The sequence below is a fragment of the Nicotiana tabacum genome, chromosome 21, assembly GCF_000715075.1.
Source record: "Nicotiana tabacum cultivar K326 chromosome 21, ASM71507v2, whole genome shotgun sequence".
NCBI lineage: Eukaryota > Viridiplantae > Streptophyta > Magnoliopsida > Solanales > Solanaceae > Nicotiana > Nicotiana tabacum.
The window spans coordinates 18,718,397-18,739,850 of record NC_134100.1 but is presented as its reverse complement, the minus strand read 5'-3'; the positions used below and the strand labels follow the sequence as shown (position 1 = coordinate 18,739,850).

The 21,454-nt window shown below is 40.3% G+C and overlaps 1 long non-coding RNA gene across 1 annotated transcript; it reads right to left on the bottom strand.

Moving 5' to 3' along the window:
* Positions 1-17,451: 17,451 nt before the first annotated feature.
* On the bottom strand, positions 17,452-21,169 carry LOC107823227 (uncharacterized). Its single transcript, XR_001656579.2, has 2 exons — positions 20,902-21,169; positions 17,452-17,995 (listed from the first exon to the last, which is right to left on the bottom strand). It is a non-coding gene; the product is annotated as an uncharacterized LOC107823227 (long non-coding RNA).
* Between the last annotated feature and the right edge of the window lie 285 nt (positions 21,170-21,454).

Below are 21,454 nucleotides of genomic sequence, written 5' to 3'. Positions count from 1 at the left end.
ATCTCGTGTTTCCCATTCACCCTGAATTTGATGTACCAAGAGGTCCGAGTCTCCCAAGACCAAGACGTCTTGGACATCCATGTCGGCAGCCAGGCGCAGACCCAGAATGCAAGCCTCATATTCGGCCATATTGTTGGTGCAATAGAAGCGCAGTTGAGCCGTAACAGGATAATGCCGTCCTGTTTCAGAAATGAGTACTGCTCCTATTCCCACCCCTTTTGCGTTCGCAGCTCCATCGAAGAAAAGCTTCCAACCCGGTTCCTCAGGTAATTCCAACTCATTCGTATGCATCACCTCTTCGTCAGGAAAATACGTTCTTAAGGGCTCGTATTTTTCATCAACGGGATTCTCTGCCAAATGGTCTGCCAGTGCCTGGGCTTTCATGGCCGTCCTCGTTACGTAGATGATATCAAATTCTGTGAGCAGAATTTGCCATTTTGCCAACCTTCCCGTGGGCATAGGTTTCTGAAAGATATACTTCAACGGGTCCAAACGGGATATGAGATAAGTAGTATACGAAGACAGGTAGTGCTTCAATTTCTGAGCTACCCAAGTTAGGGCGCAACACGTTTTCTCGAGTTGAGTGTACTTGACCTCATGCACTGTGAATTTCTTGCTAAGATAGTAGATGGCCTGCTCCTTCCTTCCTGTGTCATCATGTTGCCCCAGTACACAACCAAATGAATTTTCTAAAACCGTCAGGTAAAGGATTAGAGGTTTCCCGGGCTTAGGCGGGACCAATACGGGTGGATTAGACAGATACCCTTTGATTTGGTCGAAAGCCTCCTGACACTCTGCCGTCCAACCTACTGCAGCATCCTTTCTCAGTAGCCGAAATATGGGCTCACAAGTTGCTGTGAGTTGAGCGATGAACCTGCTGATGTAATTGAGTCTACCCAGCAAACTCATTACCTCTGTTTTGTTCCTTGGCGGTGGCAAGTCTCGGATGGATTCAATTTTGGATGGGTCTAACTCAATCCCCCGTCGACTGATGATGAATCCTAGCAACTTTCCTGATGGAACCCCGAATGCGCATTTGGTCGGGTTAAGCTTGATATCATACCTCCGGAGTCTTTGGAAAAATCTCCTTAGGTCTACCACATGGTCCTCCTGACGCCAAGATTTGATGATCACATCATCGACGTACACCTCTATTTCCTTGTGTATCATGTCATGAAACACAGCAGTCATTGCTCGCATGTACGTTGCCCCAGCGTTCTTTAACCCGAACGGCATTACCCGATAGCAGTAGGTCCCCCATGGCGTAATAAATGCTATCTTCTCAGCATCCTCCTCATCCATTAGGATCTGATGATAACCTGCATAGCAATCCACAAAGGATCCGATCTCGCGCCCAGCGCAATTATCGATCAGGATATGAATGTTGGGTAACGGGAAATTGTCCTTGGGACTAGCTTTGTTGAGGTTGCGGTAGTCGACGCACACCCTGATTTTTCCATCCTTCTTTGGGACTGGTACCACATTGGCCAACCATTCGGGATACCGAGTGACCCGAATGACCTTCGATTGCAACTGCTTGATCACTTCTTCTTTGATTTTCACACTCATTTCTGTTTTAAATTTCCTTAGTTTTTGCTTGACCGGAGGGTATGCCGGGTCAGTGGGTAGTTTGTGAACCACTAAATCGGTGCTCAATCCAGGCATATCATCATATGACCATGCAAAAACATCTTTGAATTCCCTGAGAGTTTCGATCAATTCTGCTTTGACATTCGGCTCAATGTGGATGCTAATTTTGGTCTCTTGGATGTTATCAGCGTCTCCTAGGTTTACATCCTCAGTGTCATTTAGGTTAGGCTTGGGTTTCTCTTCAAATTGGCACAGTTCTCGGTTTATTTCTTCGAAGGCTTCCCCTTCGTCACATTCGGATTCATTATCACAAACGACCTCTTGCATCATTGAGTCAGATTCAGATTGATTTATTAGACTAGGTCGAAGATCCGCTGTGCATGCCATGTCATTAGGACCAGTAAAAAGAGAACTGTTCAGAGAGAAAAAGAACAAAACAAGAAATTAAAATGGGACAAAAGAAAAGAACTTTATTAAATTTGCAGGATAAAAAGGGTTCACACTTTTACAAAACGGGAGTAACATTTGGATTACACCCTTGAATAATCCGATCAAACAAATAAACAAACAAAACATTAATCAAAGCCTACTACCAAGACTCCCCTCGGACAGGAAGATGAGTAACCGTCCAATTGTTGGTCTTGGCCTTAGGCCCCACAAATTGTATCTCTGCTCTGCTGGAACCTTCTCCAGCTTCCACCATACTGACATCCGCAAATAGCCTCTCACGACTCTGATTCAGGTCTTCACTTATGCCGATCAAAGGTCCTCGAATCTTTGGGATCGCTGACCCCTTGGCACTAGCTTTAACAAAAGACCTTGAGAGGCGTGGTACTGGTTTAGGCAGAGACCAGACTCTCTTCTTCATTTTTCGCGCTTGCTTCCTGTCTGCTGCGGTTGGTTTGAACCCCAACCCGAAAGTTTCCAGATTCTTAGGAAGGGAGACAGGTTGGACTATCCCTTGAAGTTCAACTCCCAGGCCTTTTCCCGGCACAAACCCATTACCCAGCATTTCTGATATCATCATGACTGTTGCGGCAGCTACCCTAGGGTGCGGGATGATTTCTCCTTCAGGAATTTTGTTGGCCGACCCTGTATCGAGAATCTGGTAGACCCAGGGACCCTTGTCATCAGTGGTCTCTATGAAAGGCACAATGGTTCCTCCCATGGTGCATGTTGTATCCTCGCCGTGCAACACGACCTCTTGTCTTTCCCACTCGAACTTCACTATCTGATGTAGGGTGGAAGGCACCGCTTTAGCTGCGTGAATCCAGGGTCGTCCTAACAGCAAGTTGTAAGATACTGTGGCGTCCAATACCTGGAATTCCATGGTAAACAGGATCGGGCCAATGGTTAGTTCAAGTACAACGTCCCCCACAGTGGCTGTTCCGTTTCCGTCAAATCCCCGGACACAGATGCTATTCTCCCGGATCCTTCCACGGTCAATCTTTAACTGGTCCAGGGTGGATAATGGACAAATATTGGCGCTTGAGCCGTTATCCACCAATACTCGGGTTACCACCGAGTCTTCACATTTGACAGCTAGGTATAGAGCTTTGTTATGCTCCGTACCTTCCACCGGCAGGTCATCATCGGAGAATGTCACTCTGTTCACCTCGAAAATCTTGCTAGCAATGGTTTCCAGGTGGTTTACAGAAATCTCACTGGGTACATGGGCCTCGTTCAATATCTTTAACAGGGCCCGGCGATGTTCCTCGGAATGGAGGAGTAATGACAATAGTGAGATCTGGGCAGGTGTTTTTCTCAACTGCTCAACCACAGAATAGTCTTGCACTTTCATCTTCCTCAGGAAATCTTCAGCCTCTTCTTCTGACACTGGCTTCTTGGTTGCCACTGGGTTGGTTTTTCTTAACTCCACCGGAGCAAAACATCGACCTGATCGAGTCAGCCCTTGCGCTTCACAACTGACTTCTTCCACCTGTTTTCCTTGGTATGTCACCACTGCTTTTTCATATTTCCAGGGCACAGCCCTGCTGTCAAGCATAGGCAGTTGGACCACCGGCTTTATGGTCACCCGTTCTCTACATACCCCTTTCAACATGACTGTCGGTGTGGGCAGGATCCCTGGTATTACCAATTTGCTTGGCTCGGGTTTGCTTGTTATGACGGACGGGTTCTTCCCCCATACTACTACCGGCTTGACGCCTTCTCCCTGCGACTGTACCTTTGTTCCTCCACCGGTTAAGACTTCTTTTGGGGCAGCTTGGATCATCATCACTGTTTGTGAGGGTTTTCTTAATTCTCCCCCCTCACACACCAACTCAATCATGTGAGTTTCGTGGTGCGCTGGCAGTGGGTTTTGGTTGATGTTAGGAGCCTCTGGTGTCTGGACCTCGATCTTATTGGTGTCAATAAGATCCTGTATGGCATGCCTTAACTTCCAGCACTTCTCGGTATCGTGCCCGAGCATCCCTGAACAGTATTCACAACTGATTGAACGATCCAAATTCTGAGGCGGGGGATTTGGTTCCCGAGTATAGACAGGACTAACCAAACCCAATTGCCGCAGCTTGTGGAACACAGCGGTGTAGGTTTCTCCCAATTCGGTGAAGGTTCTTTGCTTCCGCAACCTGTCATTCCTGGCATCTGGATTTCCCCGGAAACCTGCCCCTGAAGGATTTCTATATGCCCTTGGTGGAGGGTAAGTGTTTTGTGGTGGTGCACATATGTTCTGGGGAGCCGGTGCGCGCCATTGTGGGCGAACCGGAGGCTGAGTGTATACCTGGGCTTGGTGTACGGAACAATGTGGTTCTCGAGGTGGGTAGAAATTTTGTGGTGGGTTGTATGGGTAGTTTGACCTGTGAGGCCTGGGTTGGTTGTAGTGCGGCCTGCCAGCCCTGGACCAACTGCTTGCCTCGATCGTGGCAACCTCTTCTTTCTTTCTTCTTAGCGCACCTCCCGTGCCGCTTTGAATAGCCTGGGTGGTGGCCTTAAGTGCCGAATAGTTTAAGATCTTGTCCGACCTCAAACCTTCTTCTATCATGACCCCTATTTTGACCACCTCGTTGAAAGATTTTCCAACCGTTGTCACCAAGTGACCAAAGTAGGTTGGATCCAATGTCTGCAAAAAGTAGTCTACCATCTCTCCCTCTCTCATGGGAGGATCGACCCTAGCTGCTTGTTCTCTCCAGCGGAACCCGAACTCGCGAAAACTTTCCCCGGGTTTCTTCCCAGTTCTCAGTAACGTGAGACGGTCAGGAACTATCTCCAGATTGTACTGGAAATGACCTGCAAAAGCCTGCGCCAGGTCATCCCAAGTGTACCACCTGCTGAAATCCTGCCTGGTATACCATTCCAGTGCAGATCCGCTCAGACTTTGGCCGAAATAAGCTATCAAAAGCTCATCCTTGCCTCCTGCCCCTCTCATTTTGCTACAGAATCCCCGCAAATGTGCCATGGGATCATCGTGCCCTTCATATAAATCAAACTTGGGCATCTTGAACCCAGCCGGGAGTTGGACATCTGGGAAAGGGCACAGATCTTTGTATGCCACGCTGACTTGATTGCCCAACCCGTGCAAGTTCCTGAAGGACTGCTCCAGGCTTTTGAACTTTCTCAACACTTCATCCTGTTCAGGGGCCTTAACCAGCTTCTCAACCTCTGCCGGTACTTCCAACTGTGGATTGTAAGCCTGTGGTTCGGGTGCATGGAATGTAGGCTCAGGGGGATAGTATTGTGTATCGTGAGCCTGAAACAATGGCTCACTGGTCGTTCGCTGCAAAGGGGCTGATGCAGGTCCCACAAAAATGGGAATATTGGGTGTTGGGAGAGGTTGATGGGGTGGTGGAGCTTGGGAATCATGAGGGCTTCTTTCTTGATGATAGAGGGGATTTGGGCGGCTTGTGGAAGGGCCAGAGTGAGGGTACTCCGGCACGTGTCCCACTGTCTCAGGGCTCTTTTGCGTTTTGGCCAGGGCTAGCTGCATTGCATGCATCTCTAGTCCCATCCTTTCAATCTTTTCCATTGCCTCTTTTAGCAAATGGCTCATCGGCCTTTCTTCCTCATTACTATTCTCTGAAGTGGTCATGCTTGTTGCTACCGGTCCTTTGGATCTGGTTTGGTATGAATGTGTTGCCAGAATTCTTTAACAACTAACTGTCTGGTATCAGACAACAACAAACTTTGTTAGTGTTAGAGCTTAACAGATTTGATCATAACACATAGAGGATGCAATGCACCTAGGCAATTAATCGTTTCTACATGCTTTGCCTCAAACAACATACGTCATCCCGGTTTGCTCATTCATCCATTTTTAAAGTACTTTGGGAAACCCTGTGTTTTATTTTGTATTTTTATTTTTATTTATTAAAAGCGGTCGAATCTTATGGGGATTGCCTACGTATCACGTCCCCGCGTGAATCAGACCAGGCGTAGTTCTGCCTTAAAGTAAAGAAACACACAATTCTTGTGAAATCATTAAATTCATTCTCAAAATTTTGCTATTACAAATTACATCAAGCAAGGAATAGCAATAGTACAGACTCCACAGTTCTTAACCCGTTTTGACTAAAAGAAAGGAAAATAACATATGGAAAAACGACAAAGCCAAATAAACAGGACTCAACCAAAACTAATTCTCCAATTTAAGGGGCCGCGAGGCATCATCCGGCCTTTTCGCGGCTCTAGGTGTAAGGTCTCTTTGCAAGCTCTTCAACTCGTTCATAATCCGGCGGACGCAGCCCATGATGGAAACAAGGAGGGTCTTCCGAGGTGTTCGCTCATATGCCAAGCATTTCGTATAGATGTAATGCCCTATTTCATCAATCCTTCCCCGGATGTTGTCCCTTTCTGTGAACAAATGCCTTATCTGTTGGTTCTTCAATCCCAGTGTTTGCGCATGGTTGGCAAGCTGATCCTGGAACATCTCCATTTGCCTTTCCATTCTGGTCATTGCATCGTAATATTGCCTTCTGTCGGCTTGGGCATTTCGTGTTTGCTTGAGGATCCTTTCTCGAAGAGAGGCATTCGTTTCCCTTAATGTCCCGATGCTCAGTTCATACTCCCTTATGACTTGTTGCAGGCGCTGCCTCCGAGCCATCGCACCCTTTGCCCACTTGGTTCGCAATTTTGCTGTGCTGGCCCTGGCTTTTTCCAAATCTTCCTGGCATTCCGCAACCTGATCTTTTAACCCTGCTATCAATCTTTTATCTGCCCGGCTTCCTAGCTAGCTATTAGCCTCCTTTTTCATTCTCTGGATCTGAGCTTTGAGGATCTCGCCTTCTCTGATTAACTTGTTCTTTTCTCCCTTGTGGGCAGCAGACTGTAATTGGCACTCAAACATCATATCCTGAACTTGTTGCTTCAGTTTGCCTGCTTTGACAAGATATTCCTGCTCTTTGGCCAACCAGCCCCACTGTTCTTGTGAAGATTTGGCAAATTCTTGCAGGTGAGGTCTTTTGGTCGGTCTTCCAGATGATGTCTCCCCTTTGTACCAGGCCTGATACCCGGGCGAAACTTCCCCTTTTGCCCGATTCATTACACAAGTATTTGCTTCTAAGTATTGACATTGGCTCCAAATTTGACGAACCCTTGCTTCAGGAAACTGGCCGTCGGGACTGATCTCGATTACCTGGATGCTCAGATCCTCGTCTTTCGGCACTATCTGATACCTTCCAAGTTGCCTTAAAACCCGATGCGGCGCGTATGGTTGAATACTTTAAGTCCCATTAAGAGAAAATGGGGCCTGGCTGTTGGCATGTATATGACTTCGTCGATCGGTAGCCACCCTAGCGCCCACTGTACTTGACTGGCGTTGAGGGTATGGAAATATGAGGTCCATGCTATAACTCCTTCTGGTAGGTAGGTTTCATCAACTCTGGTATAGAACTCCTCTATGCAGGTCTTTCCAGCGGATCCATGGCTCAGAAACTGGGCTCGGTGACATAGGTGTTCGATCATCCACATTTGCAACAACAAATTGCAACCCTCGAAAAAGCTTCCTCCGGCTTTGCAAGAAGTGAGTGCCCGGAATATATCAGATACTATCATGGGCGCCAACGTACTGTCACTCTGTGTGAGCAACGTACTGACGACCCCTGCTATCTTTATGTCAATATTCCCATCTTTTCTTGGGAATACTAGTAGTCCTAAGAAAGTTATCATGAAAGCAATTCGTCTATGTTCTTCCCACTTTTGGCGATTACCTTTGCTGCACAACTGGTTTTCTGGCTTGTCGAATCCTCCTATGTGACCATATCTTTGATATATGAAACTCATGCTGCAAAAACCTTTTGCCAAGTCAGGGTTATGAATTGTTCTGACTATCTTTAAGGAGTCCAGGAACCGGTGTATTGCTACAGCTCTTGGAGCAATCAGATATTTGTGCCTCAAAGGAGTCTCAGTGCTGCCGATATACCCTGCTATTTCTTCTAAAGTTGGGGTGAGTTCAAAATCTGAGAAACGGAAGACATTGTGCGCGGGATCCCAGTGGGGAACTAGTGCCCTTATGATATCTCCTCGTGGCCTGATATCCAACAAACTCGTGAGGCCTTTCAGATACTTCTTGATTTCGTCATGCCCTTCTTTGCCCAAATCATTCCACCAGAGCCGCAATTGGAGGGGAATTTTATTCATGATTGAAAAGGGTTCATTCGGAATCGTGCTCATTCTGCACATTTATTAATAAGATTTTAACAAACGACACTTATCCTGATAAAAACAAAAACATATGCGATTTTTTGTGAATTTTGAATTTTCGTATATATATATAAAAACTTTCTAAAGAAGTCAATAACGGAAAATATTTTGGATTTTTGTTTCGAAAACTGGGAGCCTGAAAGGACTTTTCTAGACCTTTAGCAAGATAAATACTTTTGCCACAAATAAAGATATATATACATTTTGAAGTAAAGCAAAACTTTTGAATTTTTCATATATATATATATATATACATATATTTGCAACAAATAATAAAAGTAAAGACAACACAAGACTCTTTTTTATTATTATTTTCATAAAAAAAAACCATTTTAAAAATAAGATCTTTTTTTTTGATTTTTATGACAAGACAAACTCTATATTTCTATTGATATTTTTTTTTTTGAAAGACAGAACAACGACTTTTCAAAATTTTGGCATAGTTTTGACAGTATTTGTTTTTTTTTCTTTTTTTTTTCAACAATAAACAATCAATTCCTAACCGTTATTTCCCTTTTTTTCACAATATTCCAAATATTCAAACACCGGTCAGCATGCGGGTATAAGACAACTAAATGCACGGAAAACAATAGGATGCGTCAGAATGGCCTTTTCATATCAGGTTGCTAGTCCTAGACGGACCCAACCCCTGTGTTGAGTCCCCTAAGTCATATGCAACATGATGCAAATAAGCGTTCCTACTAGGGATCCGGCATGAAGTCACGTTATTCTATGTTCAAAACCTGGGTCGGTGTTCTAGACAGTGTACCCGAGCGGACAACTCGAGTTGAGGAAGGAGCTCCTTTCCGGGAACCAAAAGGCCAGCCGGCTTAGAAACTTTCCGAGCCTCTTTTATTTAGGGTATGACACTAACAGAATAGGGAGTCTCAACCAGTGAGCACATCCCCGGAGGTAAGAAGAGAAAGGTTTCGGCACAGTTTATATACAGTTCAAATAATATCAAAGCGGTAAAAGCAGCATTTAGCACATTAGGCTCAGGACATGTAATAATCAGATAATAAATAAAGCCAAATAATAACAATTATTCTAAGCTCGAATTCTTAACCCTGAACCAGTGGTTCTGGGTTATAATCCCCAGCAGAGTCGCCAGAGCTGTCACACCTCCTTTTTCCGCACCCGCGAGGGCGCAAGGGAGTTTTTCCAATTAAAGGACAATCGAAACGGGATGAGTTTATTTATTTCAGAGTCGCCACTTGGGAGATTTAGGGTGTCCCAAGTCACCAATTTTAATCCCGAATCGAGGAAAAGAATGACTCTATATTACAGTCTGCGTACCAGAAATCCGGATAAGGAATTCTGTTAACCCGGGAGAAGGTGTTAGGCATTCCCGAGTTCCGTGGTTCTAGCACGGTCGCTCAACTGTTATATTCGGCTTGATTATCTGATTTTAAATACAATACGAACTTATGTGCAAATTTTATCTTTCAACTGCTTTTATCATTTACCGTTATTTTTATCAAGAATTGCAACGTTATAAAATGTATCTCGAACCACGTTACAATCAATGTACCCGTGGTCATCGACACGCTTTGACTCCGTTGAGATTTGGATTTGGGTCACATCAATGTGCACCCGAGTTTAAGGAAATTAAATTATTAAAGGCGCGCCTAAAGCGACTAGCGTATTTATTTTGGGTAGGATCGTGAAATTTTACTAAACGGTCCATCCCGAAGTCTAAACAATTTTTAAAGCAATATTTATTGAGGGCCCCGCAATTTGTATTTTATTTGGCGAGGCTCATCTCGTTCTTTATTTTTAATGAATTTGCAACGTCATGGACATGCATCTCGAACCACGTCACAGTCAATGTACCCGTGATTAGAAAGGCATTTCGAATCCATCGAGATTTGGATTTGGGTCACATAAATGTGCACCCGAGTTTAAGAAGGTAAAGTTTATTAAAGCGTATCCTAAAGAGACTAACGTGTTGTCATTTCAGGAAGGTTGCGAGATTTGCTAAGCAACCCGTCCTGGAAACTAAATGCTTCAATAATATACATTTAACAAGGGCCCCGCATCTGCGCGTTTTGTTTATTTCATCGAGGCTTATCTCGTTCTTATTTTTAAAGGGATATCTTATAGCAACTACGTTTCTTGTCGTGTTTGTCTCTATCAATTGAAAACAGTAGAAAGTCCTAATTAATTACATGTTTGAAGATATTGTAACAACATTCAGAAAGGCTTAAAAAAAATCCGAAACGGGGTTGCATACACAGTCAGCCGATCCAGTAACCACGGGCCCAAATCCAGCCCAAGCATGATTGGCCAGACCCGGGCCACTGCTTGTTCGATGCGAGCCCGCCGGGTCTGTTTTGACCCGGGCTCGACTTCTCGTGGGGTTGAGATTGTAAACCGTGTTCTTTTATCTAAAAAAGGTTTTAGCAGTTATATACGGAACATGTATTGGAAAGGAAAGAAATTAACTTATAGTGTACGATTTTCATGCTTCGCATACATTACTTGTTTATACTACACTATTGCATTAAATCTGAGATACAACCCACTGCCTTGGGCATACTCTTATCACCATCCTATATACACGATCTAACATTCAACTACCATTCATTGACAGTTTACTAGGACTGTAAGCTAACTTTAGTATCCAAAACAAGAAGGTAAACTATTATACATTATATGAGGTCTAACATAATATCCTATGTATATATAGACATCTGCAGATCTTCTCCATTCATGCTCAAACTTTTCAAGTTACATTGGTAATATATTTGTGTACCTGGTATAGAAGACAACAGGAAGGAATGGTCAGCTAGGCAGTATGCAGCAAACACAGCCACAACAGATACACAACAACAACACAGCAACAATCAACTGAACCAAGCGTTTTCCGCAGCCACAGATAACCAACAGTGATCTCCTAGAATACAAGGACTAGCAAATAGTCGAGTGCCAAGCCAGTAATCCCAGGAAAAAGTAAAGAAATAGCAGCAGTAACTGAGGGTTCAAATGCAGTAAAACCACCAGTTCAACAACCACAAACAACTCAGTCAATGCAAGCAACAGAACTTGGCCAAGACAGCTTTGACCAATATGCACTCTTGTACAACTTTCAGGCAGTATTTGGTTACAATGTCTATTGGAAACTACCTTGTGTTTACGCTATTGTGATTTGGGACTCACTAGACCTCTCTTCAGACTAAAGTTTTTTTTTTTTTGAAGACTCAAAAGTCCAGCCTCAGACTCAAAAAACTCCAGCCCCGTTTAAGTTCTCAAATGGCTTATTTATAAGCCAAAAACCAGTGCAGTTAAGCTGCCTTTTTTTTTTTTTTTTTTTTTTGCAACTTGCAGCCTGCCCATACTTTTTAAAGCCCATGCCTAAGCATCTTTTGGTGTCAGCCCTCCTTTATTCCCACGCCTGGTTTTGTTTAATCAGGAGTTATGGGCCTTATTTTTTATTCAATTTAAGTCCCATACTCTTATGTCTTGTTCCCCATTGGCATTAATTTAATCCCAAATTAGTACCCTACTTGTCAGCTCATTTAAACTAATCATTTTTGTTCTTTGCAAACCCCAGACTACCCCTGTTAAACCCTGGTTACCACCGTCTTGACCCTTTGCCGCATCAGGGCATTTTTGAACTGATGAAAGTTTCAAATTCAGGACTGCCTAGACTGAACCTTTCAGTCATTTTTCAATGCAAACAAACTATTTCAAACAATGTTGGAGCCTTCAATCAGTGGCGAAGTATCAATTAGTCATGCGACATTATTAGCTCGTTTGATTCATTAGTTATAGAAACTAATCAACGACACTTATCGAGTCGACTATACTAATTATAGCAGGTAATAATCAGTCGCTCACACAAACAATATGTTCAGGGACCTAAAGGGCTTCGGACAACTTGGTCAGTCACTAGGAACCTATATAAGTTTATTCATGTGACGACTATACTAATCGGATATGCTTATCATAGGATACATTTAAATCATACACAGAAACCAATCGACCAAATAAAAGGTCTTTACAGAGATGAAGAAATCCGAATGAAAAAATAACAAAAAATAACAAAGAAACACAACGAAACATGCTGACCACTTAATCAAAACTAACACAAAAGAAAGGAAAACTTACCGAAAATGCTTAAATCAAACAGACCCAAATCTGATTCAACTTCGAACTTTTGAGGCCGAACAAACTTTAATCAGGGTGTTCTCACATGAGAACACCTTGATTAAGGTCTATTAGACCTCAAACCCATGTCAAAACCGGCCGGGTTCCCCAGGTGCATGTGTTTCAAGTTCTGAATTTCCAGATCTGGATTTTTAGGAGTTGTGGGTAGATTCGGACCAAACCAAGCTTGGTTTGGTCACAAGGAAGGTCAGGGGAGTGTCTGGTATGAAGATGGGATGGTTTGGCATAGATCCGGGTTCGACTCAAATCTTCAAATGAAGATTCGAGACGAACGGAAGTGATTCGAGGCTCGTGGTTAGTGGATTTGTGTTCAGGACAGTGAGGTGGTCCTAGGGTGTTCAGGAGGTGGCCACCGGCGTCCATGCCGCCGGGTTCTGGTGAAAGGGAAGCTAGGGCGGCTGCTAGGGTTTGGGGGGGCTTCAGTGTTTGGATGAAGACGATGAGTGGGGGGGGGGGGTTAGAATAGGGGCGTGGGGTGTGATAGGAGGCTTATATACGGGGAGGCTGATTCAATCCTGGCCGTTGGATCGATTAAAATTGATGGCCAGGATTGGGGAGGCTAGACCATACGGTGCCGTTTGGTTAATCAAGGGGTCGGTCAAAAACGGGAATGGGTCGGGTCATGAGGGCTAATAAGGGCCATCGGATCAATGGAAATGAACGGCCCAGATTAATTTGCCTGAAACGACGTCGTTTCAGGAGATGCCTGGGTAGCCGGTTTTGGACTGGACCTGATCGAATTGGTTTGGGCCTATTTTTGGTTTATTTCCTTGGCCCAAACCGTTTTCTTCATTCTTTTCTCCCTTTCTTTTTTTCTTTTTTTTTTCTTTTTTCTAATCTTAAAACTAAAAATAAAAAAATGAAATTCAAAAAAACATAATTATCAAAATATTTAAATAGGTTAAATCGCACCCTAGAATATTTTTGTGAATTTTTCTTTTACTGAATGAATTATGGTCTAATTACCAGATCATACACATTTTGTACTTTGTTTAATAATGTAAAAAAAAAATGGACAAAATGGACAGACCCGCACATGACTAGCAGTACACGTTACGGAAAATTGAAAATTGTACAGCGAGGTCCTTTGTTACTATTTCTTTTGGAGTGACTGTCCGTCAAGCAAAAATCACGTGCTTACAGCAGTAATAACAGTACAACATCAACAACTGCCCAGCAACAGTAACAACCCAGTACAGACCGGTGGAGTAGTAATCCCAAAAACAAAAGCTTTAAGCTTTAAATGAAACAACAACCATTAATACTAATTTCAAACAAAGAAAGAAAGCAGTAGATTTTTTAGCTTTTATTCTTATTTTGAAAGCTTAAATATTTTTTCGGAATTTTTCTCTCTTCTATTCTCTGTCCGTTTTTTCTCTCTATCTGTGTGTGTATTTTTTTTCGTATCTCTCTCTATTTTTGTTCTCTCTGTTCTCTCCTGTCTTGTGTTCAAGACTTCACATATATATAATCTCATCCCATAAATCTTTTAATCAATTAAATCAATACTTTTTCTCTACCCAACCCATTATCTTTCCACTCATCCCCATTACATTAAATAAACATATCACACCACCCCATTATATTTTGTTCCCCATGCTTCATTTAAAATAATGCAAGATTCCCCTTTAAATTAAATCTTGTCCCCCCTTTATATTAAATAATCATATCACAACCCATCCCATTTCATTTTGTCCCCCATGCTTCAAATAAATAATTACAAAATGTACAATTCCTAAACTACCCCTTACGACCTTACTGAAATTACCAAACTACCCCTGAACGTACTACAAATTTACCAAACTACCCATCAGCTATAACACATCAATTAATCAAACTTAACCAAAATATAGACAATATGATCAATTTCTAACAATGTTCAAACAACAATATGAACACGGATGAACATCATAACAACAATATCACATGAACACGATTTTAACAACATTTCAACAACAAATCACATGAACACAAATTGAACAACAAAGAACAACTAAAATTTGATTGAACAATATTTTAGCAACAAACAATCCTATTTTCGGATTCGACAACAACAACAAACAAAGTATGAAGATTTCTAAATTCAATCATATTGAACTTAAAATCAACTCTAACAACATTACAACAAACAATTCTTATATTAAACTTTAAATAAGATTATGAGAACAATTCAAGAAATAATCATAAATGGTAAACAAGAAATCAAACTATACAAAATTCGGATTCAAGATCATCCAAACAAAGTATGAACATGAATGAATCTATTTTAAGCAACAAACATGACGGATTCTAACGATTCAAACAACATTAATATTTTCTGAAAAATGCATAACACATGAAACAAATTGAAGAAATAATTAATTAAATTTCAATTTGAATCTAACAAACATTAAACCAACAAATATTCACTTAAACAATAATACAAACATGACATGAATATGAAAACAACTAATTAAACTTCCATTTTAAAATCTGAAAATTAATTTAACAAATAACATATGAACATGAACTAAAAATTAATTCAAACGATAAACAAAACAAACATTTGTTGATTTTAGATTCGAAAATATCAAAACAAAATACGGACAAAATAAAACTCAAAAACTACTAACCGGATCGAAAGACGAACAACGACCAAACAAACAACGAACTTGACGATGAACTCACGACGTATAGGATCTTCACTTGACGAAAAACCCTCGACCTTTGCCGGACTTTAACCGGACTGCCTTGCGTCGTCAACAACAGTACAATGGTGAGCAACCAAACGGAAGACTCATGGGGTCGTCGATGGCAGTACACAGCAGCGAAGGAGACGACGTGAAGCAACAACAGTCCAAAGCAGCGAGCAGCAGCAACTGTCGACGACGTCCATGGCGGAATGGACTGCTTCCGATGGCAGCGCGCGAGCTTGGTCGTGACGAGCAGCGGCGATGGGAGCTTTGAACAACAGCTGACTCGTCGAGGCTGTGTTCGTTTGGTTGTTTGGTTGAGACAGAAGCAACAACGACATAGACGTCGAGCTCAACGAGCTTGAGCTCGACGAACTTCATCAATGGCGGATAGGGTTGGGGTCGTTTGAACGCGAAGGAGGTTGTGTCGTTTGGTGGTGTTTGGACGGTGTTTGGGTGGTGTTCGACGAAGGGGGGTGGCTGCTGGGTAGCCATGGCAGCTCACTATTTTGGAGATGGAGAAGAAGAAGAAAAGAAGAAGAAGAATGATAGGGGGGCGGATGACTTAGGTCATTTTTAGGGTTTTTTTTTTTTTTTTTTTTTTTTTGTCTTTGAAATGCAAGATAGGGGTATTGGGTCTTTTGGGTTATGGACTGGGTCGACCCAGTTCGAAATGGACTAGGCCGTAGGGAAGATTGGGCCATTTTTGGGCCTGTGGCTTGAAATTGAAGAAGAGGCCTAATTCCGACTTTCTTTATACTTTCGCTCTCTTTTCTTCTTTTATTTTTTCTAAAACTAAATTATAAAAATACTTAAACTATTATTAAGAACTAAATTAAGTTATAAAAGCGCAAATTAACTCCCAATAACAATTAACGCATAATTAAGTATTAATTAAGCATAAAATTGTATATTTGGACATTAAATGCTAAAAATGCAAACGATGCCTATTTTTGTAATTTTTTAATTTTTGTAAAAAATTTTAATTACTAACAATTGTAGAATTAAATCCTACATGCAAAATGCGACATATTTTTGTATTTTTTTATTAATTTAGCAAATAAACACACACAGACAAATACAAAATATCACAAAATATCACAAAATTGCACACCAAAGAAAAATCAATTTATTTTTAAATTTTTTGGGAGTAATTCTCATATAAGGCAAAAATCACGTGCTTACAGTGAAAATTTAGCACCTTTAAAATATCTATTTCTTTAACCTTTTTGGGGGAGGTTACACCGGTTCAATTAGCATTCTTCATCATGCGATGGTGTTTGACGGTAAATCAGTCATGTGCCCTTTTTTCCTCATGTAAAACTTCACTTTCCCCTTTCTCGGTTTTGGATGTTTCACTTTTTTCTATTTCTTGACTTTTTATCGTTGGATGGTTTTCACTTTTATTAGTTCTAACAACCTTCACAAAAACAGCAAACAACAAAAAGGACAAGTCTAACAAACAAATGAAAATTTTAAGGGTGCTAAATTTTCGCCTTTTTCAAAAGTATGGAACGACCAAGATGAAATTTCCATAGAGGTATTATTAAGTTTCAAAAAGAAAAAAGACTTAATGTATAAACAAATATGGTTGCATTTCATAATTATATTATAAACTCTCTTCTATTTCGAGAATGACTTAGTTAAGGGAATGCTTGAGAGACTTTTGTGAAAGGAACATTCACGGAGGAGTCCAGTAACACTACTTCATGGTGTTATTCTAGTTTTTTAAGAAAAATCTGAATGCTTAACAACATGTTTCTGAACAATGCAATTTACAAAAAGTCACATAACAAAATATCTGAGTTGAGGCTTTTCAGGGGAGAATCCAGGATTTTCACCAAAGGAATTCAATATTTGAAGAAGCAGAGAAATTTTTCGAAAGAAGTGAATCTGCGAAATATTCTAAATCAAGTTAACAATTATTTAATAAGTTAACTATACATACATCAAACAAAGACAAAGTTACATAACACAGACTTTTATATGATCAAACAAACACATTTTTAGTCAACTAAACTAATTCTCTAACATTTAAGCACATTTAAAACTATTAAAGTAACAATCTAATATCAAAGTATCAAACTAAAGATATAGATGGTTGAATATATGGCCCTCAAAAGCTAGGTACTTACCGATTTGGTTTTCGTTTTTCTCCATGGTAAACTACCAATACCAGATAACCAGAGCACACATTAAAAATCAACACATAATTATTACAAAGACGGTCGAAGATTTGAACCTTATGGGTTCGATCTACCAAAACAACCTCAAGTTAATACACAATTATAACCGAACTAAGAAACGAGTACCAATATTCAAGATATATTTTAAAAGAAAGGAACCACTTAAACACAACATATGAATATAAACATTATCATTACAATTATACTTGACGACTTGTCATGTTTTAAGAACGACCTATGATTGCATCATTAGGTATACTCTAAGTTGCTCGGACCCGTCTGCAGGTGTCCAATACGGATCTAGAGATCCTTCATGATCTAAATTTTAAGATTCGGTGGTAACCCAAAAAGGTACTGGGGAGAGGTAATTAGGCAAAACTTGGTGCTGCTTCAACTTACTAAGAAGGATGTGAAGATTGAAAATTAGGGTAGAAGGTTAGGAGGTAGTCGACAGTTTCCTCGTCCAATACCAGTAGTATTAGTAGCACTCTTTCATATTCTTAGAGCTCTATTAAGACCATGTTATTTCGTTCGCTTCAGTTCTCTTATTTTCTTATTGTTAATGTTTGATGCTACTTCTTCTTTGTTCTTTTTCTTCTTGTTCCTCGTGTTTCTTCTTCTTTGTTCTTCTTCTTCTTCATCTTTTCTCTTCTTCACCTTGTCTTGAGCCGAGGGTCCACCAAAAACAATCTCTCTACCTTTACTAGGTAGGAATAGGGTCTGCATGCACACTAAACTGGGTCTGTAGTTATTGTTGTTAGTGGTGGAATGAATCTAGATACGGATACAAGTATGGGGATTCGGCTGAAAATAATTCAAAATCTAAAAATATAGTTATAAAAATGTCTAAATTATGAGACATTATTTTGAAAATTTACAAAGTATTCCGATAAGGAGAAAATAGTGATCCGTAGGAGAATCCGAGAAGGAGATAAAAGGAAAAGGACTGACATAGAAATTTCTATATATAAAGTATTCCATTTTCTTCAATTTCCCTTTAGCTTTTGTTTTTATGTCAAAAAAGTTACTGTATTTGTCCCAAATTTCTCTGTCGATTTTGGTCGAAGTATCTAAAATTGGTTGATCATATCCGGTACAGATTTCACACCCACACCCAGATCATGTCAAAAAGGGTGCGGCACCGAAAGTAAATAGTCCGAGCAACTTAGGGTATACTTTCAAATTTTTCATCCTCTATATAACAATCTAAACAGTCATTCAAAAATCTATCACCAATTCTACTTCACAAGTCATTTTTAACACAATTCATTGACAAAAAGCTTTTTCCACCGTCGCAATAGTGACATGTGATATGAAACTTAATTTCACAAACAAATAAACAAGTCCTCAGGACTTAATAAAGATTCATTTCAATCTTCAAGCAATGTCTTAGAAAGATTTCCAAGTCCTATCAACTTAAAGAAACCATTGTCAACCTCTCACTTTGTCTTGAATCAAGTACAAAATTCAAAGTCATTAGAGCTTTCTACTTTATCTTGAATCAATTTTTTAAAAAAAATCACTTAGTAGAAGGAGGCATCAAATATGATATTTATATATACTATAGTTTTTTCTTAATATTGTTTACCATGGTGCCAGCAAGAAGGGGAAAAAAGGTTGAATATGTAGATAAGCCACGAAAAAGAAAAATGATAAAGATTTGCTTGGTAGCTTCTAATATTTTGTGTACATATAATAATTCACTATGGTTTTCCTATGAAAATAATACCCTGAGAATTTAGTTTTTGTGGGAAGGAAATGCAGACAAAAGGAAGTTTGGAAGAATATATGCAAGCTTAGGTTTGAATTCCAGCAATATATCAAACTAAATGCTAGCAGTGTTCTAGGACGAGTTTTTCTTGGGAGACGGAAAATTAAAGGACAAATTTCCTGAGTTTGTATAGCTTAGTTGTAAACAAAATATTGTACAAATGCTGATTGTTATACTGGCTCAAGGTGGCATTAAAACTTCAGAAGAAACTCTAATGACCGGGGAAGTGGAGGAGGTTAGCTAATTGTTATACATTTTGGAATCTATAACCCTCAATTTTATTTTATTTTTGATTTGCATCGGGTGTCCGAGTCTCTTTGAGCCCGACTATTCCTGGGGGTGCACAGGCCCTCGGCAAGGAGTTTCCCGCAAGTGCACCACGGTTAATTCAGGTTTACCCAGTCCGATGGCCCTCAGAAATTGTTTGCACCCAGTGGGTTTCGAACTTGAGACCTTGAAAGGGAGCAAACCCCAAGGCTCAAGTCAATTGCCACCAGGCCAACATTTTAACAGGTTGGATTCCCAAATCTGGACAGCCACTAAAGATGTAAGATTCTCAATTAAAAGCTGTTATACCATACTACAGAAACAAATAGGGCAGTGGGATATGTCCTGGCCTTGGAAAATATTGTGGAGAACAAAAAGCACCTTCTAAGATTGCTTGTTTTGGCTGGTTTGTAGCAAGCAATGCATGTGTAACTCACGATACTTTACAGAAAAAGGCTTCTCCCTTGCAGTAGGTGTTGGTTTTGTGAAGAAGCTCAGGAAACTATTAGCTATGCAAACAAGACGGATTTCTTTTTCTCAACATCTGCAATGTGCAGCGGGTGATGCCTCACAGTGTGAAAAATTTACTGGAGAGTTGGCAGAGTCAGAGAGTTGACAAAAGACGGAAACAGATCCGGAAAACGAGCCCGTGTCCATCATGTGGACAATTTGGCTAGAGAGGAATAGGAGATGCTTTCAAGGATAAAAACAACACATTTCTTTTGTTAAAAATAGATGTCTTCAGAGTCTATATTTCTGGTGTAGGAATAACAGGGTAGAAAATTTGTCTTGGTATGTTGTTTTTTTGGAGTTTCTGGGGATGAATCAGTGATAGTATACTGTAACTTTTTCTCTTTGTATTTTGTAGTACCTTCTTGGTACTTCAAACTTTCTTCTCTTATCAAAAAGTTTTGACTCTAGTTTTTCTATTCAAAATGGGTCAACATTGGAAGATATTGTCTTAACATCACCATATCCTCAGTGCCCATTTGCAAGAATGCCAGGCCAAACATCCCCAAAACTTATGGAAACTCAATTGTGCACTTTCTAAAAGGCAACACCTAACCCCTCTATGTTCCCAACCCAAGACAAGAATTGATGATTATTCGACATAAAGGTACAATTTATGACAAAAAGTAAATTAAGTTCCCTTTGACCAAGAACAGCTGGTAACTAAATTGTTGCAAATTATTTGCAGGATTCAACACAAAATAACCTGGCAGCTTCATGTAACAGACAGCTAGGATTATATTGAGGGTAATGAAGAAATCTCCCAGAGCAGCATACTATATACACAAAGGGAAAAAGGACAAAACTCAAAGTATCAAGCATAAATCTTTTTTTTAATGATAGTGGTACCTACTACTTCCTTTCTCTGCCCACTAAAGTGTAGGCAGATATTCAAACCTCTTCTCATTAACTTATGATCAAGCATACTCTAGTGAGGGAAAAAGGAACAACTAGGAGACGAGAGTTTTAATGTTTCAAAGCATAAAAGTAGACTAAAGAAAATAAAGCACATTCCTTTTGTTTTTCAATAAAAATAAGAGAGAAAGTAAATAATTATCTCATCTTGCAAATACAGTACCAATGAGTTGCGGCAGCGGCAAGATGCGAAGACCAGTGGCAGCAATCGGTTGTTTGGAAATGTGTTTTGGGCGGAAATAGAAGAACTGAGGCTTAAAACCCTAAAAAAAGAAAAATGAATCGACTGCCGTACTGGGTTTAGTGTAGAACAACAGAACTGAAAAGAATGGTACTACTGTAGTGTTAGGATAAAAATCAAAATATTGTGTATGTCTGTATTTGGTATATTCAATGACCATGATATATTTTTTTTACTTTTCGTACCTATATAAAGGCCTTGTAATATATGGTAAAATACACATAATTGAAGAAGAAAATCTCTTTTTTTTTCTCTATCTCTATTTTTTATTCATGTTTTTACTAAATTGTCTTTATTTTTTGTTCATGTTTTACTAAATTATTTTTATTTCATAACACGTTATCAGCACGAGTCTCTAACCAATTGTATATATATCTACAAAAATTTTCCTACATCCGGAAAGATTACAATTAGAAGTTATACATATCATCACATGGTAAGTAATGAAATGTAAGAAGGTATGATTATCTTATAC